Genomic DNA, 26,393 nt, shown 5'->3' with positions numbered 1-26,393 from the left:
AGCGAAGGGCAGGCTGAGCAAAGAGGAATGTCACCAGGAGCTGTGTGAGAAACCGGGAAAAAAGGGTCTGTCCCTGCCATGCGAACTCTCCTACCCCCAATATTCTACATGGCTGGAACTTGAAGATAGGTTATGGTGGGACTAATTACCGGACCCTGGAGAGCATCTTTGATCTCTGGGCTGTGCGGGGCAGCTCTGGGACTCCACACTAATTTTATTCTCACCGGTAACTGGGTTGCCGAAAGAGTACCACAGGCACTGTACTTATCAAATATGTACCGTTGCAAGACATGGATGCTTTGTAGTGTCGAATAAATCCAGGGAACTGAAAAAAAAAATGCAGTCTTTTTTTTTTAATTCCCGCAAGGAAATTTTTTTCTTTCAAAAATTTAACACCGCGGACGCTTGCTTTAAAGTCAAGCCATTTGCAGCCTTTGAACGGTAGTTGTGATGAGCCAGGAGGCCAAGCCAGCCCTGGGTTACACTTACGCGCTTGTAAAAACTTGAGCGGAAAGGCAGAGCTCTAGCATTAAAATTTTAAAGGAAATGTGGAGACGTGAACACTGCATGGAAGAAGGCACACACACACACACACACCAACACACACACATACACACTCCTTCTCAGTGGTTTGTGAGGTTGAGAATTCTTTGACCCCAAAGGGATAAAATGGCCGGCCTCCAATCCAATGCACAATTAAAGGGGCAGTAGGTCAGTGGTAGAGTATCGGTTTGACATGCAGAAGGTCCCAGGTTCAATCCCCGGCATCTCCAGTTAAAGGGACTAGGCAGGTAGGTGATGTGAAAGACCTCTGCCTGAGACTCTGGAGAGCCACTGCTGGTCTGAGTAGACAATGCTGACTTTGATGGACCAACAGCCTGATTTAGTATAAGGCAGCTTCATGTGTTCATGTGTAAACTATATAAGATCATAGGGTTTAATTGTGCAACTCTGTATTGGATGTTAGTCCTGGTATGGTGTGTCTGAGTGCTGGACTTCTGATGAGGACTTGGGTCAGATCTTTCCCCAGCTGTAAGGCTTACTTGGTAGTCTTGAATAAGTCAACGGAGGGAGGGGTTGTGGCTCAGTGGCAGAGCATCTGCTTGGCATGCAGAAGGTCCCAGGTTCAATCCCCAGCATCTCCAGTTAAAATGATCATGTAGTAGCTGATGGGAAAAACCTATGTCTGAGACTATGGGGAGCCCCCACCATAGGGTTGCCAGGTTCCTCTTCGCCACCAGCAGGAGGTTTTTGGGGTGAAGCCTAAGGAGGGTGGGGTTTGGAGAGGGGCAGGACTTCAATGCCATAGAGTCCAATTGCCCAAGCGGCCATTTTCTCCAGGTGAATTGATCTCTATCTGCTGGAGATCAGTTGTAATAGCAGGAGAACTCCAGCTAGTACCTGGAGGTTGGCAACCCTAGCTATCTTAGTCCCAAGCCATGTAGGACTTTAAAGCAATAATTACAGGCATTCTTTTTTTAAAAAAAGTAAACTTAAAAACCATCTGGTTTAAAAAAGTATCAGCTTTTATTCTAGCTTCCCTCAGTTTTGCAAGACGTAACCTTTTCCATTTCTTCCTTGTGGTATTTTTTGAGCCCACTTTTACCTCAGGTACATCAGCATCCTGCCATAATCTTATGGCGCGTTATCGCTGCCCCTGAAAGATGTTGTTCAAAATCACAATCTTCTGTTTTTTTTAATCATCCCCTTGGATCAAACCCAGCAAGACTGTTTGGCGAGATATACCTAGTCATTACGTATATCAATCTTAATATCTCTTTTCACAGTGGCCTTACCTTTGGGCAATCCCACTAAATATATGCACATCGGATATGCCTGATTAAACAGATGTTCCTACACAAGTATTAGTGAAGGAATCATGGTGGAGAATAAATTAAGGATACTTGCATGATTTTCTTTGGGTAAACTCTGTTTAGCTGTGATCCGGCCAATCTACTAGCGAAACTAGGGAGAGTGACATCTTACAGCATACAAAGTTGTTGGCAATTCTGTAGATTTTGTTACTTACTCGTGATTTTTTTTTAATGGCATGTTACTTTTCTAAGAAGTTTAATCCCAGAGAGCGAGACATAATCTTTCCCTACCCTTTACATTTTTCTGTCACTACCGCACCATTTGTCCGTTTCAAATTCGAAACTATGAACCCAAAAATGTCAATGGAGGCTCAGATCATTTTAATCTCTATTTTAATTCCTCAGGAAAGTCTAAATGTGATATGGACAGAGCAGGGAAGATGCTAGATTTATTGGAAATGTAAGATGCACGGCCACTATCAAGGACAGCAAATGCCTCTCTGTATCTCAAATCTGTGCATTTCAGGAGACCAAAGCCAACGAGAGGTTTACGTTAAACTGCCTAAAAGGAGTCTAGCCCATGATCTAAAGTGAAAGTGAATGGCTTCTAACTCAAAAGGATTATATCAACTTTTGGTCTAGTCACTTAGCTGTACTGCCTGGTCCTTTTAGCTGGAGATGGTGGGGGTTGAACCTGGGACCTTCTGCATACCAAGCAGATGCTCTACCACTGAGCCACGGCCCCTCCCCAAATAATATGAACACATGAAGCTGCCTTCTGCTGAAGCAGACCCTGGGTCCATCAAGCTCAGTATTGTCTACTCAGACTGGCAGCTGCTCTCCAGGGTCTCAGGCAGAGGTCTTTCACATCGCTTTTTAACTACTGTAATCCTTTAAAAAGTGGAGAAGCCGAAGACTGAACCTGGGATCTTCATACCAAGCAAATGCCCTACCACTGAGCCATGGTTTCATCCTAAGGGAGCAGCACTATCTATCCTGGGGTCCCCAACCTTTTTGAGCCTGCGGGTAGGATTGCCAGCTAACCCTGGCAAATAGCGGAGGTGGGGGTGGAGGGGTCTACTAGGCACGAAATGACTCCTAGGCCTCAATGTCTCCACCGTCACTGACAATGTGATGACATCACTTCTGGAAGGGACTTCATCATGCTGGTGACATTGAGGCCTAGGCCTAATTTTATGCCTGGAAAGGCCCCCATCGGGCAGCTGGGCAGCTCCAGGGGTGAGGGGGCCCAAAGCAGGGGACCCCCCGACCCGGAAGGGGTCTGGCAACCCTACCTGTGGGCACTGTTGGAACTCTGACAAAGGGCTGCGACAAGAGGCAAACTGCCTGGGTAGTTGATAGGGTTGCCAGGTCCCTCTTTGCCACCGGCAAAAGGTTTTTTGGGCAGAGCCTGAGGAGGGTGGGGTTTGGGGAGGGGAGAGATTTCAATGCCATAGAGTCCAATTGCCAAAGTGACCTTTTTCTCCAGGGGAACTGATCTCTGTCAGCTGGAGATCAGTTGTAACAGCAGGAGATCTCCAGCTAGTAAATATATGGTGATTCTCACACAGGGAGAATTCCTCTGCCAGGTGTGTGAATTGTGGACTGTGGTTAGGGAATATTAAAGTTTATTTTAGCGTAATCCAGCAGAACCCTGGCTATTCAGCTCTCCCTCCTATTTTTTTTTCCAGTTGGAGAGTCGGGGGGATTCAAATCAATAAATGACAGCATCTTTGTGGCTTGGCAAGCAATTATGAAATTGCTTTCAAAAGAAAACATTCAAGGTATTTACAGTTTTCAAGGTAACAAACGTATATCAGAAACCCAACAACTTTACAACCATAGGTATAAATGAATCATAATTGCTGTGAACACAGCAACAATTGGATCTTCAGCATCCTGAGGGTACTCAAAACTAAGGAAAGTCCTAACAAACAGTGCCTAGCAGCACAAAGAAAACAGCAACTCCAAAATGTTCTCTTCTAGAAGTATGGGGCTGCTTCTTCTCTTGCATATTCTGCAGCAGCTCCTGCTTCTGTTCTGGATGCTTAATTTCTCTGGCATCAGTAGAGTTGCCAACCTCCAGATGGTGGCTGGAGATCTCCCGCTATAACAACTGATCTCCAGGCAATAGAGATCATTTCACCTGGAGAAAGTGGCCACGTTGGCAATCGGACTCTGTGGCCTTGAAGTCCCTCCCCTCCCCAAACCCCGCCCTCCTCAGGCTCTGCCCCCAAAATCTCCAGGTATTTCTCAACCCAGAGCTGGCAAAAGTACATAGCAATGCTGGCAATAGGGTTACCAAGTACCCCCTGGCCACTGGCGGGAGATGGGGGGTAGGTTGGCCAGATCCAGGTTGGGAAACCCCTGGAGATTTGGGGATGGAGACTGACCTGCAAGAATTCTCAGATATCTGAGATTTCACGATTGCTCAGAGCAGCAACAGTTGTAGTGGGGAGCGGCTGTGGCTCAGTGGTAGAGCATCTGCTTGGCATGCAGAAGGTCCCAGGTTCAATCCCTGGCACCTCCAGTTAAAAGGACCAGGGAACAGGTGATGTGAAAGACCTCTGCCTGAGACCTTGGAGAGCTGCTGCCGGTCTGAGTAGACAATATTGACTTTGATGGACCATGGGTCTGATTCAGTATAAGGCAGCTTCATGTGGTCATGTGTAGTACAGCTGTTCCCAGTGGGGCCAGAATAAAGGTGAGAAGGAAATATTGTTTCCAGCCTCTAGGTGGGGCCTGGAGATCCCTCAGAATTACAACTAATTTCCAGAGAGCAGAGATCAGTTCCCCTGAAGGAAATGGCTGCTTTGCAGGGTGGACTCTATGGTATCATATCCTGCTGAGGTTCTTCCCCTTCCCAAATCCCGCCCTACCTAGACTCCACCCCCCAAATCTCCAGGAATTTCCCAACCCAGAGTTGGCAACCCTACAATAGAGTTTGAATCTCAAATTTTTTTTAGCACTCCTCAAGAAATACCACCTCTTTATTTCTGTCTTTCTTCTGCCCTCAGGGAAACATTTGCATTTCTGCTCCTAAGTTTCTCATGCTGTGGAGGCTCTATACAGCTTCTACATTCTACCCTGCAAATTCATTTTAACATTTTATTGAAGAGAATTTCTAATTAAAAGGAACCTCGCAAATTAGGTACCAGGTCTCCGGCATGTCAAGATTAAAAGCAAATGCAGCTTTGTATTTCTTTCTGATTAATAAAGGTGCTTTAATTAAAACTAAAAAAAAAAAAAATCTGCCCTGGCCAGCCTGTGAAGATCACAACCTTTCGCCCAGATTCCAGCGCCGTTTATAAATACAAAAGCCCACATCAGTTCTCTTATTTTCTTTTTCGATTTAAGAGGGAAATTGACCTTACAATCTTCAACGTGACTTCAGGTCATTGTTATTAGAGATGAGAAAATGTGGGTGTTCTTCTTTTGACTTAGCCTGGCAGTCCTCCCAGATACTTTTACAAGTGTAGTATAAAAACTCTCAGCCGCTATCCAGAATTTTATATTTCAGGTGGCGACACTTGTCGAATCCTCTGAACGTTGGAGCAAATAGAAAATCTTGTTTGCGGGAAGGCTGAACAATGGTCCTTTTTAAACGCTCCATAGCACAGATATAAATTCCTTGCAATGACATTCTTTCGTACTAGCTGCAAGAAAAGTTTCATATTTCGGAAGCCAGCTAGCAGACTCAAGGTTTTCAGGTTTTTGAATATGGAACATCCCCATATATACATGCAGAGTTATATTCTCCTATATACATTTAAGACACGAGAAGAAGAAGAAGAAGAAGAAGAAGAAGAAGAAGAAGAAGAAGAAGAAGAAGAAGAAGAAGAAGAGGAGGAGGAGGAGGAGGAGGAGGAGGAGGAGGAGGAGGAGTTGGGTTTTATATGCTGACTTTCTCTACCTTTTAAGGAGAATCAAACTGGCTTACAATCTCCTTCCTTTCCTCTCCCCACAACAGACACCTTGTGAGGTAGGTGGGGCTGAGAGAGCTCAAACAGAACTGTGACTAGCCCAAGGTCACCCAGCAGGCTTCATGTGGAGGAGTGGGGAAACCAACCCAGTTCACCAGATTAGAGTCCGGAGCTCGTTTATTTATTTATTTTGTGATTTCTAGCCCGCCCTCCGTGGACAGAGCTGGCTCATGTGGAGCAGTGGGGAATCAAACAAAGTTCTCCACATTAGAGTCCACTGCTCTTAGCCACTACACCACGCTGGCTCTCAGACTGAAATACTGACTCAGACCATCAGTCCATCAAGGTCAGCACTATCCACTCAGACTGGCAGCAGCTCTCCAGGGTCTCAGGCAGAGGAATTTCACATCACCTTCTACCTGATCCTTTAACTGGAGATATCTGGGATTGAACCTGGGACCTTTTGCATGCATAGCAGATGCTCTACCACTGAACCACGTCTCCTTCCCAAGTCTTTCAGCTTAGGCTATGCCCCAGATTCCCTTTTGTTTCCTATCAAATGTCCCTTCTGTTTAGGAACTATTGAAGAATAGCCTGCTTGCCCCCATTTTAAAGGGTGAGGTGGTAATACATCTGTGGGATCTTCAGTTCCAGCCTCAATTCAGACCTAAAGACAGGAGTTTTTTTCAGACTGTCTTCTCTGGGCTAAGATCCCAAATCACCAGGAATTTTAGCAGCATGGTGCTAAAATACTGGAACTCAAGGGCATCCTGTGAAGCTGATGGGCAGTAGATTCAGCACGGACAAAAGGAAACACTTCTCTACACAGCGAGTGATTAAAATGTGGAATTCGCTGTCAGAGGATGTAGTGATGGCTACAGGCATAGACTGCTTTAAACAGGGATTAGACAGATTCATGGTTAGGTCTTCCAGTGGCTACTATCCATGGTGACTAAAGCGAACCTCCACATTCAGAGGCAGTAAACCTCTAAATACCAGTGCCAGGGGGCAACATTAGGGGAAGACCTCGGCCTCTATGCCCTGTTGTTGGCTCTCCAGAGGAACTGGTTGGCCACTGTGTGAGACAGGATGCTGGACCAGACGGACCACTGGTCTGATCCAGCAGGGCTCCTCTGATGTTCTTATTATGAAGGCCTCAGCCTCTATACCCTGTTGTTGGGGCTCCTGTGTGAGACAGGATGCTGAGCTAGGTGGACCACTGGTCATGCTGAGCAAATAGGGTTGCCAGCTCCAGGTTGGGAAATACCTGGAGATTTGCGGGGTGGTGGAACCTGGGGAGGTCATGGTTTGGGGAGGGGAGGGACTTCAGTGGGGTATAATGCCACAGTGTCTACCATCTAAAATGGCCAATTTATCCAGGTGAACTGATCTCTGTCGCCTGGAGATCAGTTGTAACTAGGGTTGCCAGGTCCCTCTTCTCAACCGGCGGCAGATTTTGGGGGCGGAGCCTGAAGAGGGCAGGGTTTGAGGCAGGGAGGGTCTTCAATGCCATAGAGTTCAATTGCCAAAGCAGCCATTTTTCTCCAGGTGAACTGATCTCTATCGGCTGGAGATCAGTTGAATTAGCAGGAGATCTCCTGCTACTACCTGGCAGTTGACAACCCTAGCTGTAACCCTAGTTCCAAGGAACAATCCAGTCAGGAATTCTGCTGCCGAAGCCCATTGAAACTGGGTTTGCACAGGAGGATTTGCTGGTTGGGGGTGCCACTGGAGTGACTGCATCTGAGCCAGTGATAAGAGTCTTTCCCTGAAAAGTTTTCATTTTGTATAAATTAAGCATTTCGAATCACCATATCACAGGGGAGCTTCTGGAACTGCTGAACGGCGTTTGCATTAACGAAACGAGAAGGAGATTTTTGTAAGGGAGATGTTTCCCCGAGTCCCAGAGTTGCGAGCGTAAGCCCTGTTTATGAGGTTTCCCCAGCATTAGCTTTTATTTAATAAATCCTATGAACAATGAGGAGAGATAAGACGGTGACTTAAACGCACAAAAACAGAGGAAATTCAGAGATCAGCTCTTTCGTTCCAGCTTTCGCTCGGGCTTTTGTGTTCTGATATTGCAAGAATCTGTGCTACATGTTGCTGCACATAAGAAGCAAGATAAGAAAATACCAGAGAGCAACATGGAATGTGCAAAATTAATATAGTTCTGCCTCTTCTTATTTTGTAATAGCCTGTAATCTCCTCTGGTGGATGAACGAGTGAACCCAGAAAAGAGGTGGGGCCTTTTGTTAGGGTTGCCAGGTCCCACTTCACCACCGGCGGGAGGTTTTTGGGGCCGAGCCTGATGAGGGCGGGGTTTGGGGAGGGGAGGGACTTCAATGCCATAGAGTCCAATTGCCAAAACGGTAATTTACTGCAGGTGAATTGATCTCTATCATTTGAAATAGCAGGAGATCTCCAGCTAGTACCTGGAGGTGGGCAACCCTACCTTTTGTAGAAAGGGGACTTAGAGTAAGCAAAGACACATTAAGCTAATGATATATCTTCTCCCAAAGGCCTAGGTTTGCCAAGCTCCAGATGGTGGTTGGAGATCTCCCACTATTACAACTGATCTCCAGGCGAAAGAGATCAGTTCACCTGGCAAAAATGGCCACTTTGGAAGGCAGACTCTATGGCATTCTACCCCATTGAAGTCCCTTCCCTCCCCAAACCCTGCCCACCTCAGGCACCACCCTCTCCAGGTATTTCCCAGCCTGGAGATGAACAATTACCAGAGTCCTTCTGAGACAAGATAGTCTAATAATAATACACAAACAGAAATAACGGATAATCCATGTGCCTATCAAAATTTAACTGCCCGATAAACAGCTTGGTGCGCAAGAGAAAGTTTAGAACGTTGTCTGGCAATTAGAAAAAATACAATCCATTTTCATGGAAACGCTACATTTTTCTTTGTTAGGGGGCCATGTTTGAAATTCACAATGATTTTCTTTAAAAAAGCAGTCGATTAATAATGTATATGGTTCCTTAGGAAATCCATGGTCGTTTAGACATAATTAATGTCCACTTTTCATTTCCAAAAAGGAAAACAAATTTATCATGCTCGAGGCAAGCCGTGTGAAGGATCTATCACGATGTAAATGGAACTGAATGAGACACTTTCATTAGCCATGGATCATTAGTACAACACCCCGCAATGGCCCTGCCAGAGCTTCGAAGGTTTGTCATGTGAAAGCATGCTCTCACATCACCCGTTAACGCATGAAAGGCAGACATTCGACATCAAAACATTTACCCTCTTAATGCCAGCAGATTATCCCAGGAAATCTGCATCTGTCTCCGAACGTTGCAGTATCTTTTTCAAGAGTGCTAGATCAAGCGAGTCACACTTACCGCTATATTGTTAATACCGTAACTTCAGTGTGATATATCAATAAATACTCCCATGCTAAAACGGCCGTGTATAATTGTCATGGTTTTTCATTTGTGCACGTGCACACTACTTTTGTTGGTCTGCACAGCAGTCCTGTGATAGAATGGCCAAATTAGATGATTTGTGCCAGATCTGTTGCGATCACTACCATGGCACGGAACATGGCCCTTGGACAAAGACAGCTGTAGGCAGTGTGCCACTGTAGGCAGCACATACAACCACTGTGCCTCCCGCAGAGCAGGAAACCTAAGGGTTGAGCTGGAAGCTAAACATTCTTACAAAGTAATATATTTATTAGGTGTACACAGTAAAACGGACTAAAACACTGGGCCTGGAATACAGGCTACATATAAATCCTCCAGTATAAACAGTTACCAAAATAATCAACACCACTGATGGTATACAAAATATAAATGACCAATAGACAGGGTTGCCAACCTCCAGCTACCAGCTGATCTCCTGCTAATCCAGCCAATAGAGATCACTTCAGCTGGAGAAAATGGCTGTTTTGGCAATTGGACTCTATGGCATTGAAGTCCCGCCCCTCCCCAAACCCCACCCTCCTCAGGCTCCGCTGAAAAAATCTCTTGCCAGTGGCAAAGAGGGACCTCACCTATGGAAGCCATGCTGGGAATGAGTTCTGAGACCTGTACTTTTAGTATTGCTATAGTAACAACGAGAATAGGAAATTGTATGTCTCACCCCCCTCCTGAGAGATGTGCTAGCCACTCCCCCCCTTGAAATGGAATCACAGCAAGTCTTCAATGGCATCTCAAAGTACCATTAGATGTGATGTTGGAGGCCCATGACTTGATCATCTATCTTGTTGAGCTTTTCCTAAATGGCAACTGCCAAATGTGGGGAAGGATATCAACCAGATCCAGATAAGTGAGGTTGTTTTTTTTGTTTTTTTTCCAGTCCAGGAACACCACAAACCCTGCATCAATAGACAAATGAGCCGGAAAGGTGGTCTCCTTGTATCCACATCATTAAACACATATAACTTTGCCAGTTGCAAAAAAACAATCCCATACCAAACTAAGGTTCATGTGAGCACGAGAAACGGGTCTTGCAGGAGTCCCCTGGACTAAAGGCATTTTTATACAAGGGACATTTTTCCATTGACAGTGAGAAACTTTTAAGAAGCAATCTCCCATCTCCAACTATTTTCAAAACCAGAATCTGTGCAGCACAGACACTAGAGCAAGAACACGTTGATTCATTAATCTTCTATAGTGCGGTACTTAACATTGAATCATTGCTAAAAGTAAAAAGATCGGAGGCGCAATAGGATGGCATTCCATCGTATATTTAATTATCCTTTTCGTTATCTGTGACCTGCATTTTTTTTAAAAAAAATATCCAAGCAACATGCAAAATAGACAGAAAACTAGAAGCTATATATAGGCACCACACACAACCAGAAAAGGCATCAATGAAAAGCCAGGTTGAGCATAAATGTCTTAACTAAAAATGGAGGTTGACTGCAATGGAGGTGCATTGGCAGACTTCCCTGGGGGTGACAGTCCATTCCGTGGGAAGCTCCCCAGAGAAGAATCATTCATTCCCCAGTAGAGTTTCCTTCTCAGAAAGAAAAGGAAGGAAAAATGCCTCTCCAGATGGCCTGAGAGGATCGGGAGAGAAGAAGAGAGAGAAGGAGAAGGAGAAGAAAAAGAGTTGGTTTTTATATGCTGACTTTCTCTGCCACTTAAGGAAGAAGCAAACCGGCTTACAATCACTTTCCCTTTCCCTCCCCACAACAGACACCCTGGGAGGTAGGTGGGGCTGAGAGAGTGTGACTAGCCCAAGGTCACCCAGCTGGCTTTGTGTGTAGGAGTGGGGAAACAAATCCAGTTCTCCAGATTAGCCTCCGCCACTTATGTGGTGGAGTGCGGAATCAAACCCGGTTCTCCAGATCAGACTCCACTGCTCCAAACGACCGCTCTTAACCACTACAGCACACTGGCTGGGAGAAGGTGCTCTGGGTACATATGTGGAAAGTGCCATCAAGTCACAGCTGACTTCTGACAACCCCTCAGAGGGTTTTCAAGGCAAGAGACAATCAGAGGTGGTTTGCCATTGCCTTCCTCTGCATATATTTGGATACATGGAAGACTGACTGCTCTGAAAGACATGCTTTTAGTTTTTCTATACTGTACAAAAGGGGGGGGGCTGCCCTGGATGGCCCAGGCTAGCCTGATCTCATCAGATCTCAGAAGCTAAGCAGGGTTGGCCCTAGTTAGTATTTGGATGGGGGACCACCAAGGAATACCAGGGTTGCTGTGCAGAGGAAGGCACTGGCAAACCACCTCTGTTCGTCTCTTGCCAGGAAAACTGTGACTTGAGGACACTTTACACACACACACACATGGAGGGGAGGCAGCATGGTATAGCCCGAGATTGCAGAAGCTAAGCAGGGTTGGTACTTGGAAGGGAGACCACCAAGTAGGGTTTCCAGCTCCAGGTGGGGAAATACCTGGAGATTTGTGGGTGGAGCCTGAGAAGGGTGGGGTTTGGAGAGGGGAAGGACTTCAATGCCACGGAGTCCAATTGCCAGTAGCCATTTGCTCCAGGGGAACTGATCTCTATCAGCTGGAGATGAGATGTAATAGCAGGAGATCTCAAGCCACTACCTGGAGGTTGTAGTACTAAATTATTCCTGGTAGGAGGCTGCTTGTAGGATGTACCACATATAGATATGAAGTGGACATTGTACTATGGGAAGACACTAAAAAGCTGAAGAAGACTGAAGAATCGAAACTGCCGTCTGGCCTGTTGATTTACGGGTCTCCCTGTGAGAAAAACACTGAGTCAAGCATCTAATAGTTTATTTATGACTACAGTGACTGCTTTATCTTATCAGACTTACCTCATTTGTTTTTGGAGATAATTACCAGGACTGGCTGCTGCGTCTCAGCTATATTTTGTTCCATCGTATTTATGTTTGCATGTAACCAACCTTGTGAAATATCGGTGTATTGCTACACTTTAGATAAACATAGTTGTGGGTTACTGCTTTTGCAAGAAGTTTGGCTAGTCCGTTTCTTTGTGTCAGATTTCCAGCAGCACTACCTTGAAGTTGGCAACCCTACTACCAAGGAAGACTATGCCGAGGAAGGCAATGGCATGGCAAGCCACCTCTGATGCTCACTTGCTTGGGAAGTCCCTTGCCGGGGTCGTCATAAGTCGACTGTGACTTGACAGCCCTTCACACAAACACACACACACACCTTGTAGACATATAGCATATCTGCTCCTTCTTCAAAGAGGTGTTCCCTCCAATGTGAGAAAGAGTATTGGCCAACCTCCTGACAGCTTTGTATGCAGTAACAACTGTTGTTGTTTACCAACTCTAGTGTCCAGGTAATTGTGGTACATTAATTTATCCCGAGGTTATTTCATCAATTAACCTCAGCTGTTAATTGAGTAAACACGGCATTCCTACACCACATAAGTCATATAATATATTATTTTGTTTCATGCTTTAGGGGTAAAACAGGAGTTTTAAAAGTTTATTTTAATTGCAATTTTTTAAAAATAAAGCAATAATCAAATTTTTTATCAGATATGGGGAGTAGACTGCTCGGTTGAAGTTGGTGTTAAGTCTGTATGTGCATTATGGAAGGAACTACTCAGATTTGAGGAGGAGGTGGATGTGCGTAGGGTTGCCAACCTCCAGGTAGTAGCTGAAAATTTCCTGCTATTACTACTGATCTCCAGCAGATAGGGATCAGTTCCCCTGGAGAAAATGGCCGCTTTGACAATTGGATGCTATGGCATTGAAGTCCCTCCCCTCCCCAAACCCCGCCCTCCTCAGGCTCCACCCCAAAAAACTCCTGCTGGTGGTGAAGAGGGACCTGGCAACCCTACCTGGAGAAAATAGCCACTTTGGCACTTGGACTCTATGGCATTGAAGTCCCTCCCCTCCCCAAACCCCGCCCTCCTCAGGCTCCACCCCAAAAACCCCCCACCAGTGGCAAAGAGGGACCTGGCAACCCTATCTGAAGAAAATGGCTGCTTTGGCAATTGGACTCTATGGCATTGAAGTCCATCCCCTCCCAAACCCTGCCCTCCTTAGGCTGTGCCTGAAAAACCTCCCACTAGTGGGGAAGAGGGACCTGGCAACCCTCAATGTCTCATTGCTCTGACATGGAAGTTGGACAATAATTTCACTGTGGGATAGGTAGAGAGAAATGGTGTGGAATTGTTCATGCTGGCAGTTTTTTTTAACGTTGCCTTGATTCTTTTGCAGCAGCCCTAAGGAAACTCTGCAGTACAATCCTAAACAGAGTAATACCCCTTTACATACATCTAAGCCCATTAACTTCAGTCGCCTTAGGGGGATGTACCTCTGCTTCAGATTACGTTGCTAGCTATTGTTTTGGTCCATATTCTTCCTGACAGATATTTGAGCTTCGTTTTGGAGCACAGTTCCCAGAGGAGGCGAAGAGTTTGACAGAGCTTTCTTTTGTCGCAAAGACCAGGGAGGCAAAGAAGAAGAGAGAAAAAACCCCTCCTTGCCTGCAATATTGATCTTGGAAGGAACACACAGTCTACGTTAAGAAAATGAAGAAACAAATTAGGAAATAAATCAGTAAACTGGCTGTCTTTCTATTTTGGTTTATAAAAACGCAGCAGGCCTGTTTCCCATTTTTTTTTTAATACAGATATGCATCACATAAAGAATTGCAGCGCATCAGAGAAACGCGCTCAGTGTGACTTTTCCTAATGCTATTGACCATATGCAGTGTGGTCAGCCAACCAGAGAAACATAACTATATCCCAGGAGTTTTAAAGAAATGAAACTCTTAGAAAACCCGGCCTTGTCAATTTCACAATCTTGAAACTGAAAAGCAGTCTCAGGGGAGCCCCTCCCCCATTTTGAACCATGGCTTGGGCATTGCTGGGAGGGGGTGGAGTTTAAATAGGGTTGCCAACCTCCAGGTAATAGCTGGAGATCTCCTGCTATTACAATTGATCTCCAGCCATTAGAAATCAGTTCACCTGGAGAAGATGGCTGCTTTGGCCATTGGACAATATGGCATTGAAGTCCCTCCCCTCCACAAACCCTGCCTTTCTCAGGCTCCACCCCAAAAAACCCCCACCAGTGGCAAAGAGGGACCTGGCAACCCTAAGTTTAAACCTTCCTCGTGCCATTTTAACATTAGAAATCCCTCCTAATAGTGGGGGGGGGCATAGGATTGCCAGTTCCAGGTTGGGAAACTGAAAACCCCATAAGTCAGCTGCGACTTGATGGCACCTACCTCCCATAAAAATTTCTTATCACCCATAAAATGTTTTTACTTCATTTTCTGTGTGTCAGTAAATCAGCATGATACATATACTATATTAGACCCCGGCTTGGGGTGGATGCCCCAGTCAGTGATGCAGATCAGTAGCGCATAGATCCTCTACAGTGTAAAGCTGCAGAGACTGGTCAGCTAGGGTTGTCAACCTACAGGTGGGGCCTGGAGATCTCTCCGAACTGCAGCTGGTCCTCAGGTTACAGAGATCAGTTCCCCTGGAAGAAGAAGAATAGTTGGTTTTCATATGCCGACTTGTCCTACCTTTTCAGGAGACTCAAACCAGCTTACAATCACCTTCCCTTCCCCCTCCCCACAACAGACACCCGGGGAGGTAGGTGGGGCTGAGAGAGCTCTAACAGAACTGTAAATTGCCCAAGGTCAACCAGCTGGCTTCGTGTGAAGGAGTGGGGAAACCAACCCAGTTCACCAGATTTGCCTCCACAGCTCATGTGTAGGAGTGGGGAATCAAACCCATGTCTCCAGATCAGAGTCCATCACTCCAACCCACTGCTCTTAACCACTACACCACGTGGGAAGACAATGGCAAACCACTTCTTCTCCCTTGTCTTGAAAGCCCCTTGCTGGGATCTCCATAAATTGGCTGCGACTTGATAGCTAGGGTTACCAGCTCCGGGTTGGGAATTACCTGGAGATTTGGGGGGGGCAGAGGAGGGGGGTTTGGAGGGGGGAGGGGCTTCAATGGCATAGAGTCCAATTGCCCAAAGTGGCCATTTTCTCCAGGTGAACTGATCTCTATTGCCTGGAGATCAGTTGTAATCGGGGGAGATCTCCAGCCACCCCCTGGAGGTTACCAACCCTATTGATAGCACTACACACACGAACGCACACACACGTGTATCATTTGGCCTGGTAAAAGTCTAATATGCTGAGCATCAGGGAAGCGGCTTCCAATCAACAGAAAATTATAATATTCCTTTTAGGAGTCCTTCTCCACTGCTATAGGGCCAGATCCCGGAACTGGACACCTGATTCAAGAAATTTCTGGAAATATTATTGATTTTCTTATCAGGTTGCATATGTTAATGCCCTGTATTTTATTTTATTTTTAGTTTTTAAGATCACATACGTTACATTGATGTTGCTATGTTCAGACACACAAAGACATCTAACTATGCTTTGAAACTTTAAGATACAGAAGGACAGAAAAGGAGATGCATCAGTACGTAAATCCAGCAATCACTTTGTGTGGGATTCTCAGGCTGAAATATTAGCAGATTAATACTTCTTACAATCATCTCCCCTTTCAAATCAGGTCTTGAATCAGGTGCCCAGTTCTGGGATCTGGCCCTATAGCAGTGGAGAAGGACTCCTGAAAGGAATATTATAATTTTCTGGTGATTAGAAGCCGCTTCCCTGATGCTCAGCGTATTAGACTGGAGGTCCAACAACAGGGCATAGAGGCCGAGGCTCTCATAAGAACATCAGAAGAGCCCTGCTGGATCAGTCCAGGGGTCCATCTCATCCAACATCCTGGCTAATACAGTGGCCAACCAGTTCTTCTGGAGGGCCAACAGCAGGGCATATAGGCCCCTGATGTGTCCTCCTGACACTGGGATTCAAAGGGTCATTGCCCTGAATATGGAAGTTCTCTTTAGCCACCTTGGCTAGCAGCCACTGATAGACCTCTTCTCCATTAATTTGTCTATTCCCCTTTTAATGTTGTCTGTGTCTGTGGCCATCCCTACATCCTCTGAAAGCGACTGCCACATTTTAATCATTCATTGTGTAAAGCAATATTTCCTTTTGTCTGTCCTGAATCTACTTCCCATCTGCCTCATTGGATACCCTCGGATTGTAGTATTTGGGAGAGGGAGAAAAAGTTCTCTTTATCCTCTCTTTCCACAATGTTCTTAATTTTATAGAGCTCTATCATGTTCCCTCTTAGTCATCTCTTTTCTAAGTTCAGAAGCTTTAGAAAGAACAAAAGTACAGCACGTAGAATACAGATAAAACAGAGTAGAAGATTGGACACCGGTAGGATTGGCAAGACGAAATGTGGACACCGGATGGGCAAATTCATCTCATCTTCAGATGAACCAAATAGGACCTGAACTGCTTTAATTATGATCTGTAGTTCATTGGGAAAGACTGGTAAATGTGGTATTCTGTGGGGATGAATAAACCTCTGACAGAATTCTCAACGACCTGGCCAAACAACAGCTCATTTGGGGGAGACCCATGACCAATATGTAGGGTTGCCAGCTTCGGGTTGGGAAATACCAGGAGATTTTGTGGGTGGAGCCTGAGGAGGGGGGTTGGGGAGGGGAGGGACTTCAATGGGGTAGAATGCCCTAGAGCCCACTTTCCAAAGCAGCCATTATCTCCAGGGGAACTGATCTCTGTCGCCTAGAGGTCAGTTGTAATAGCGGGAGATCTCCAGACACCACCTAGAGGTTAGCGACTCTACCAATATGTCAGTACAGGATGCTAGTAGCCAGCTAAAAAAAGTATATCAGAATTATACTGATTTTATGAACTTAGGCAGATAATGAGAGGGAGGGCACCTTGGCCATCTTCTGGGCATGAAGTATGGGTCACCATGTGTGTGTGGGGGAGATAGTCTGGAATTTCCTGCATTGTGCACGGGGTTGGACTAGATGACCCTGGCGGTCCCGTCCATCTCTATCATTCTATGAGAATTAGGTCCAAAATTGAAATTGACGGGGAGATAGTCTCGAACTAGAATCAAAGGTTTTCTGGGAGGAGGTCCCAGAAGGGAAAGAGCTTGAGGCTTCGGTGCAAACCATATATATATATATATATATATATAGGCATCTTTGCTAAGCGCTGAACGACTCTACGAATGCCACTTCTAAACTATTCTTAAATATTGTAATTTGTAAGAGAAGTATTGAGTCGAGTCTGTTACCAGCATAATGGCAGGTGAACGAGAGGTTCGGTGCATTTAGTTGTTCCCACTCCGCTTGTAATATATAATTATATAAGCTTTTAATGATAATTATGGGGCGGAGGGGGAAGGGGAATAAGCATCAGAGCCCGCATGAACAAAAATACTTTCAAAGGAGGCATTCCGTTTCCACCTTGGGATTTTTAGCACAGCGGTGCAGTTCCTGAACAAAGCGTGTGGTCCTGTCTGAAGAGAAATTACACTCCAGCCCAAATGCGTGTTTACGTCTTTCATGAATATTGCTAATCTGTCGGCCACTTTTGAACTCCGGCAAGATTCATATTATCTGGTAGAATACATGTCACAGAGAAATTGTAAAAAAAAAAGAAAGAAAATGAGTGTGTGTATGTGTGTGTGTGTGTGTGTGTGTGAGAGAGAGAGAGAGAGAATAAGCTGCTTGGAGTTGACTAATGTATGAAGTTAAATAGAAGAATATTATATTTGCATTTCCATACATCACAATTACATGCTGATTTTCCAGGGTAATTAAGGATACAATTTTGAAATGCTAATGAAGGACATTTAGCAGGGTTTTTAGGGAGAAAGAAAGAACGCGCAAAAGCTGACTGTGAAACATAGGGGCGGATTTGGACGTTAAAGTGGGTCAGGAGCACGCTGAGTGAAGTAGCCTTTAGGGGGCCAGCCGGCCTGCGGGGGGCTTGTAGCTCGGCCCCACTCTGTGATAATCAGGATGCTGATGATGGACCTGGTCTCAACCATTGCTCCTCCTCCTTGTGTAGGGTTGCCAATAGGGCTGTCGATTCTATTCGTCCCGAACCGAAAAACAGCCAAATTTCCCTTGATCCTGCGGTTTTTAGTTCGGATGGAACCAAACTCAAAAAAGGCGGGAAAATGGGGAGCCGAATTCAGCAAGTTCGGGGTGTTCAGCAAATAAATTCAGCAAATTCGGGGTTCGGCGCAGCAGCATAACCATCAGTTAGTAAGCAGCATTCTCCCGTGGCCAATCGGTGGCCAAGCTGGGTCTTCTTCTGGCCAATCAGTCATGATTGAGTGCATGAGCCCAGCTGCTGCGTGGCCCGGGGAGAGAAAGAGAGAGTATCTGTGTGTGTGAGAGATCCCCCTTGGGGGGGGGGGTGCGTGTGCACATTCAAGCCATTCCGTGGCTGCAGGGGGCGCATTTTTTGGGGTAGAGCCCCCAAACTTTCAGCATAGCTTCAGAGGACCCTTCTTGCAAGAACCCCCAAGTTTTGTAAAGATTGGGTCAGGGGGGACTGAGATATGGGCCCCGAAAGGGGTCCCCCTCCTTAATGTGGAACAGAAGAAGATGGAACAGAAGACATCCACAGTAAGACCTGTTTTGGGGCTTTTCTCTATACTTTCCCCCCTGTGTGTGTGTGTGGGGGGGGAAAGCAGAGTCTGTGTGTGTGTGGGGAGGGAGCAGTTTCTGTGGGTGGGGAAGCCAAAGGGGGCTTTCGCCCATTGTGCCAGGGGTGTGTGTGCCCCCTCGAGTCTCTCTCTCCCTAGTTTGAGGGGGGGCTTCAGTTGTGTGTCCTCAGGTTTTCCCTCATTCATAATATTGGTTAAGTTTATTTTGATGCTTGGTCAAAACTGGTTTTCAAATTGTGACTTAAAGAATGCATTTGCCTGGTCCCGAGTCTGATGCAAAAGAGGAAATTCCACCCCTTCCTGCTCCTTTAGGTTGCCTCTGTCCCTTTCCATGGTTTGCAAACTTCCAGGTGTCACGTGATGCTTTGCATGGTTGCAAACGTGTTGCTTTGCATGGTTTGTATGGTTGCAAACGTGTTGCTTTGCATGGTTTGCAAACTTCTTCGCACCTGCCCCGCCCTTGCTCCCTGCAGCTCAGCTGTTTGTCGGGGCTGGGAGCTTTGGGCGTGGGCGGCAAGCTCTGCTAATTGCAAACCCCCATTGTCAGAGATGCACATTAAGGAGGGGGACCCCTTTTGGGGCCCATATCTCAGCCCCCCCTGACCCAATCTTTACAAAACTTGGGGGTTCTTGCAAGAAGGGTCCTCTGAAGCTACGCTGAAAGTTTCGGACCTCTACCCCTAAAATTGCCCCCCCGGAGCCGCAGAAAGGCACGATTGTGTTTTTAATGGCTTTATTCGGCCGAATTTTCCCCCGAACTCCGGATCTCATGCCGAATTGCACGGACCCGAAGTGGGGGAGTTAGGACTTTGGCATTTCCCGAATAAAAACGGGCCAAATTTTGCCGAATCTGAATTTTACCGATTTTTTTCAACAGCCTTAGTTGCCAACCTCCAGGTACAAGCTGGAGATCTCCTGCTATTACAACTGATCTCCAGCCGATAGAGATCAGTTCCCCTGGAGAAAACGGCTGCTTTGGCCATTGGAGTCTATGGCATTGAACTCCCACCCCTCCCCAAACCTCACTCTTCTCAGGCCCTGCCCTCCAAAAACCCCGCCGGTGGCGAAGAGGGCCCTGGCAACCCTATTCTTGTGTGCCAATGCCAGCCCAGCCAACAAATGAGCTTGGTTAGGTCCAAGACGAGTGGTCCCTTGTAGATCTGCTGTCCCTGGCTTGGCCTGCTCTCGGACAGTCTTCCGGTACAACAGAGCTCTGTGGACATTCCCGGTAAGTTAAAGAGCCAGGCCACCCCTGATCAAAGATGTTTCTATGTAAGGTTGCCAGCTCCAGGTTGGGGAATACCTGGAGATTTTGGAGGCAGAGCCTGAGGAGAGCGGGGTTTGGGGAGGGGACGAGCTTCAATGCCATAGAGTCCAATTGCCAAAGTGGCCATTTTCTCCAGGACAACTGATCTCTATTGGCTGGAGGTCAGTTGTAATAGCAGGAGATCTCCAGCTGGAACCTGGAGGTTGGCAAGCCAATTAATAAAGTAAAAGGTATTAACTACCAAGGTGGTTTCTCCCCCCTCTTTGACATACCTACAGAACACATAAGGAAGTTTTTTTTTTTAAGTCTTCAACTGGCTTAAATATATTTAAATTTCTTTTATGGAGAACTGGATTTCAACTGTTTGGGATTACAATCAAAATGAATTTGATGGTTCAGCTCAGCTTTGAGTGGATTAGGGTCTGAATGCCATCTGCTTCATATTACAGTAAAATTGTGATCCTTTCCATATTTAGAAGTCCTGAGCTGAATAAACGGAATGCTCAGATCCATCTTTTGATCAGCAGAAGAAAGAAGAATGTCGGCGTCCGGGCTAATTTCTCTAGACACAGGTAGGCTTAGTTGGGGGCGCCTGCGATTTCAACATCAAACAGTTCAGAACTCTGGAGGAATGAAAAGGAACAAAAGGCAATTCCCTTAACCCACTCCCTGAGATTTAAAGAGGACGTAACATAACCTGAGGTCATCTTGGTCACAAATTGTTTTTAACATCCCAATACCATTCATCAAAATGTGGAGAAGGATACGCCGCTCAATACGCATATGACATTGATTGGGAAAAGGGCAGGTGAGAAGGCTGTAGGGACTCGGGTTGCCATCCTCCAGGTAGTGGCTGGAGAACTCCCGCTATTCTAGCTGATCTCTAGGCAACAGAAATCAGTTTGCCTGGAGAAAATGGCCGCTTTGGAAAGTGGACTCAATGCCATTGAAGTCCGTCCCCTCCCTGAACCCCGCACTCCTCAGGCTCCACCCCCAAAATCTCCAGGTATTTCCCAACCCAGAGTTGGCAACCCTATTAGGGGTGCTACCTAATTTTGGAGCCCCACTATTCTGACTCAAAAATCTCCATCTGTTTTCTCTTTTGTGAACTGAAACCCGTGACTCTTTATTTACATGTCATTTTCTCTCTCCAGGTGTCTCATTTTTGCTGTTTTTATGCAATTCATATGTGACGTTTGTGTCAATTGCATAGAAACAAAGTCAGAAACAAAAGAATCAGAAAGAAAAAAGGGGGAAATGGAAATGCTCACTATCACAATCTTTGAAAATAATAATAATAATTTTAAAAATGGGTCCATCCATGTGCCCTTTATGGGCTTCTGCCTACTTTCCAGTTCAGTCTAGGCAGAGAGAGAATTTTGGACACAATGTGGAATCTCAAAGGAAAAGGTGACGCCAAGAGCCAAAACAAAATTTATCAACAAACTAGTTTATTGACTTATTTTTTTTATCTGCTTATTACATTTCCATCCTGCTCCATAGCAAAGATCTGGTTATTAGATTTCATGATGTGCTTCAAACATCCATACTTTTCCTCAGGGGAAATGGAAAGTAACACATTTTTATATCTTTAATTATTAAAAAAAAAATCGCAGCCAATCCATCTGCACAGAAATTAAAGTACTCACAGCCCAAAGCCACGCAGCCTTTCTCCAGTTGAAGACTCCAATGGCTATAGCATGTCAGATGGGGAAAAACTTTGTGCTGGACTGTTAAGGTTGGGTCCAAATCAAGACTGCCTTGTCATGGTGTCATGAACCTTGAGCCTGGTAACATTGTGTAACAATTATCTGCCCGAAGCCGAATAGGTGATTTCCAAAAAAGCCGAATAAGTGATTTCCAAAAAAGCTGAATTCAGTTTTTTCGGCTTCGGCTTTCACCAAGCTTTTCCCTATGGGAATTTAAAAAATGAACTCTAGGGGTGCATTTTTGGAGGCAGCATTCCCAAATTTCAGGGTAGCTTCAAGGTACTGTCCTTGCATGAACCCCAAGGTTTGGTAAAAATTGGGTCAGGGGGGTCTGGTTTTATGGGGTCCGGAAGGGGTGACCCGCCTCATCCATAGAAATGCATGGAAAGGTTTACAATGTTTTTTTCTGTGGGGAATGGGGGCTACCCCTTCGGGACCCCACAAAATCAGACTCCCTGTCCCAAACTTTATTATGAGAGAGGGAGAAAAGCTTCTCCCTGTCCACTCTCTCCATACCATGCATAATTTTATCTATCATAGGTATCATATCTCTGGTTCACTGCCTTCTATCTAAGCTAAACAGCCCTAAGTAGCCCCCTCATCATTTTGGTTGTTCTTTTCTGCACCTTCTCAAACTCTGCAATATCCTTTTTATTTTATTTTTTGGTAGGTGTGGTGATCTTGGTGGATTGGAAGTACTGTACTTAGCTTGGCAGATCAACAATTAGTACCGGCCTGGTATGCTTACTTCCATAGTGCCCTTAACATGTCTTCAATCCCTGGAGTTTATATTCACATCAGGAGCCAGGAAGCATACAGAAAGACCAACACCAGATAACAAAAGTTCCTTATCTGCATGCACCTTAAGTTTTACAGTGTAGAAGAGGCGGAGTTGATACTTTTATATGTCAGTTTGATGGCTTACTCCAACATTCCAAGAGGGAATCATTTCCTGCCGGTGTCTAATGGTATAATCATTGACACATAAAAATCTGACTGCTTGGTGACAAAGTCCTCCTGATATTTTAGCAAAGAGGTACAACACACGTCTTCTTTCTTTCACATCACTGCTGGCGATCAGGAGGAAGCTAGTCAAGGCAAGGATTATTGAGTTACCATTTAGTGTACAATAAGGGATATGTCAGCTCTACTAAAACTTTCTTGACATTTTATTTTGTCATTCTGTCCAAGGAAGCTAAGACTGAATTGAGAGTCAAGAGTGTGATAAGACAGCTATTCTCTGCAGGCGGGACACAGCGTGCCTCCACTTTAATGGGGTATTCCCATGTGATGCCTTACTCTTTCTTAGGGTTGCCAACCTCCAGGTAGTAGCTGGAGATCTCCTGCTAGTATCATGCATGAAACATTCCATTGCACATGAATCGAAAAGAAAAGCTACAGCTGGAAATGTTTTCCGTTGAAATTAATGGAAGCAAATAAAGAATAGGATAAAGAAAATGAACATGTCGAACAAATATAATAAAGATAATAGAAATTGCAGTATTGAAAATTATTCATTTTGCTGTACATCTCTACTTCATTGTTTTACAGCAAGGATAAGACGGCTGTATCTATATGGCTGCTGGAACCAATTCTCACAGGCAGACAATGGCTCTAGCTTAGGTTGCCAATGTCCAGGTGGTGTCTGGAGATCTCCCGCTATTACAATTGATCTCCAGGTGACAGAGGTCAGTTCACCTGGAGAAAATGGCCGCTTTGGCAATTGGACTCTATGGCATGATACCCCACTGATGTCCCTCCCCAAGCCCTGTCCTCCTCAGGCTCCACCCCCAAAATATCCAGGTATTTCCCAACCTGGAGTTGACAACTGTACCTAGAGATCGTCCAGAATGTCAAGGGATCATCAGAATACAGAGATCAATTCCCCTGGAGAAAATGGCTACTTTGGAGGGTGGACTCCATGGCATTATATCATGCTGAGGTCCCTCTCCTCCTCAAACTCTTCCTTTCATAGGCTGCACCCCCCAATCTCCAGAAATTTCCCAAGCCAGAGTAGGCAACCCTACTCCCAGCTCTTTCTCTAAACAGCTTGATGTTGGTTTGCCAACCTCCAGGTAATAGCAGGAGATCTCCTGCTATTTCAACTGATCTCCAGCCAATCGAGATCAGTTCACCTGGAGAAAATGGCCACTTTGGCAATTGGACTCTATGACATTGAAGTCCCTCCTCTTCCCAAACCCCACCCTCCTCAGGTTCTGCCCCAAAAACCTTCTGCCAATGGCAAAGAGAGACCTGGCAACTCTAGCATGGTGTGACCCCCGTTCTTGATTGTCCATTGATCTTCTTTCATTGTTTGCGGCCATCTGACAGGGCATCACGAGACTTCTCACAGTAACGAAGTGTACAATCAAAGAATGATTCACAATGTTCACATACAACTCTGGCAAACCTTCGGTTAACTTTGGGAGGCCCCATTTACAGAGCGAGCATCCTCTTTTGGGCAGGCCTTTGTGAGGTACTTGCAAAAATCTTCCGTTGTCGTCTTCTCTTTTCTGGCCGTGTGATGTTCAGGCTGGCGTTGCACTTGACGAAAGAGCAACATGCAGGGTTTTTTTGTGTTCCGTCTACGCTCAGCAGTCTCTAGATCCTTCCTTTTTTCCCCCTTTGCCGTTCTGTTTTCTTTCTTCCCCATCTCAGTGCAGTCTCTGCTTTCTCTCATGCAGGCAGAGTTCCAAGAGCTGTACGCTTCACTCTGTGATCACTGTGTTGTCCACAGTCGCATCAGCTATGGCTAATTAATCCGTTCTGCAGTGCGCATAAAAAAAGGGGGGAATGCACTAGGCCTACTGAATTGGCTAGGCAGCCTGGGCGGAGAGGAAGGAGCTACGCTCACCTTTCGTGCCTCATTCCCCCTATTGTGGCTTTTCTTCTGGCAAAGGAGGGACTGTTTTCTTCTTTGTCCTTTCTTCTTCTTTTTCTTCTGTTTTGCCTCTAACAAAGAAGTCTTCTGCTTTTCCTCCCGGTTTCCTCCACCCAGCTCTGGTCTCAAGGGTAATCTTCACTTTGAAAACTAGCAAGGTAGCTACCGGAAATTAAACTTCAGACCCTCTCAGTCTGATGTGACATTCAGCTTCTGCCACTAATGCGTTTTGCCAGTCAGAGATCTCTTTTCCTTCATATATATATATGGCACCAATGGCCCATGAGGAAGCAACTGGGGGCCTAGTTTAGCACAGGATTCGGGAGAGGAATGGAAGGCTATGACCAGTGTTCCCGTCCTTTGTCAAACCAAAGGGATGCAGGACACGGCCCACCTGGTGAAGGCAGGCGCCAGCTTGCCGCTGCGGCTGCCAATTCAATGAAAGCCCGCTGCTGAGTTGAAAAGCGACGTTCTTTTTTGGCCCCCTGCAGTATCCCATTCCCTTTGAAGCCCAAAAGTACAGGCTTGATCAAACATTGCTTCCCAGAGCTGATTTTACAGAGCTGCTGTCAGGATCTCCTTTGGCAGCTGACAGAGACGAGTTGCGTCATATGCTAGGGCTGTGAAATGTGTCTGTGGTGACATAAATGGAAGCCCTTGCAAGCCGGGCTTCCCGCTGGTTTGTCCTTCCGACTCCGAGAAAATATTGTTAATTTGCATGGGGATTCAGGCTTTCTCTTCTTCTGCCTCACCCTTCTCTTGCCCTTAAGTGAAGTGGGGTTGCCTCTATGGTGGGAGAATTCCTGGCAAACTGGTTCATTGCTTGCAGGTGCATGAAATGGGAGAAATGGGGGAGGGTATTCTGGGAACAACTCAATGGTGTAACCATAGAGGGATTTTTTGCAAATCCTAAAGCATTCCCCCAATGTTATGATGTCACTTCTGGTCTTTCCCAGAAGTGATGTCAGTGTATCAGTGTGATGCCAGTGTGGCTGTTCCCAGCCCCAAAATGCTCCTGGGGTTTGCCTGGCGACCATAACTTGAAGACAGGCCCCCAGAAAACTGGCCAAAGGCATTGCTTTTTTTCAATTTGCCACAGACAAACATCAGTGTGCTTACATTGACTGTAATTGAACACATGAAGCTGCCTTATACTGAATCAGACCCTTGGTCCATCAAAGTCGGTATTGTCTACTCAGACCGGCTGCAGCTCTCCAGGGTCTCAGGCAGAGGGGTCTTTCACATCACCTACTTGCCTAGTCCCTTTAACTGGAAATGCCGGGAATTGAACCTGGGACCGTCTGCATGTCAAGCAGATGCTCTGCCACGGAGCCAAGGCCCCCTCCCCCTAATTGTTCTTAAGAATTTTACCAGTAATTCCAAAACAGCATAATTCGTGTTGCTTTGGCCCCAGTGCCATTCCCCCCCCCTTTACTAGGACTGCCAACCTCCATGTACTGGAGTGAGCCAAGTTAACAAAAATGCAAAACGTTTATCAATATAGCTACTACATATATAACAAGACAACATAGATGATATATACAACAAACAATTCCACTGTGCAGTGGATCAAAGGTAAGTGCAACAATTGCGCATAGTATGGCTATATAAATCATTCAAAAAGAATCTCTCACGGAGTACAGAAATGCACAGAAAGTTATAATGTAGCTAGTGCTATTTGATGCATAATCCTTAGGATCAGGAGCCAAAATTCATCAAGAGAATACAGCCGTTTCAAATTCTTCTTTCAAATTCTTATTACGGTTGGAGCTAGAGCTCTTCATGGAGTCACTATTTGAATCACCTTCGGTGGAGTGTCC

Source organism: Euleptes europaea, chromosome 16, assembly GCF_029931775.1.
Source record: "Euleptes europaea isolate rEulEur1 chromosome 16, rEulEur1.hap1, whole genome shotgun sequence".
In the NCBI taxonomy this organism is placed as follows: Eukaryota; Metazoa; Chordata; class Lepidosauria; order Squamata; family Sphaerodactylidae; genus Euleptes; species Euleptes europaea.
The sequence above is the reverse complement of the archived record's forward strand: the minus strand, read 5'-3'. Positions refer to the sequence as shown.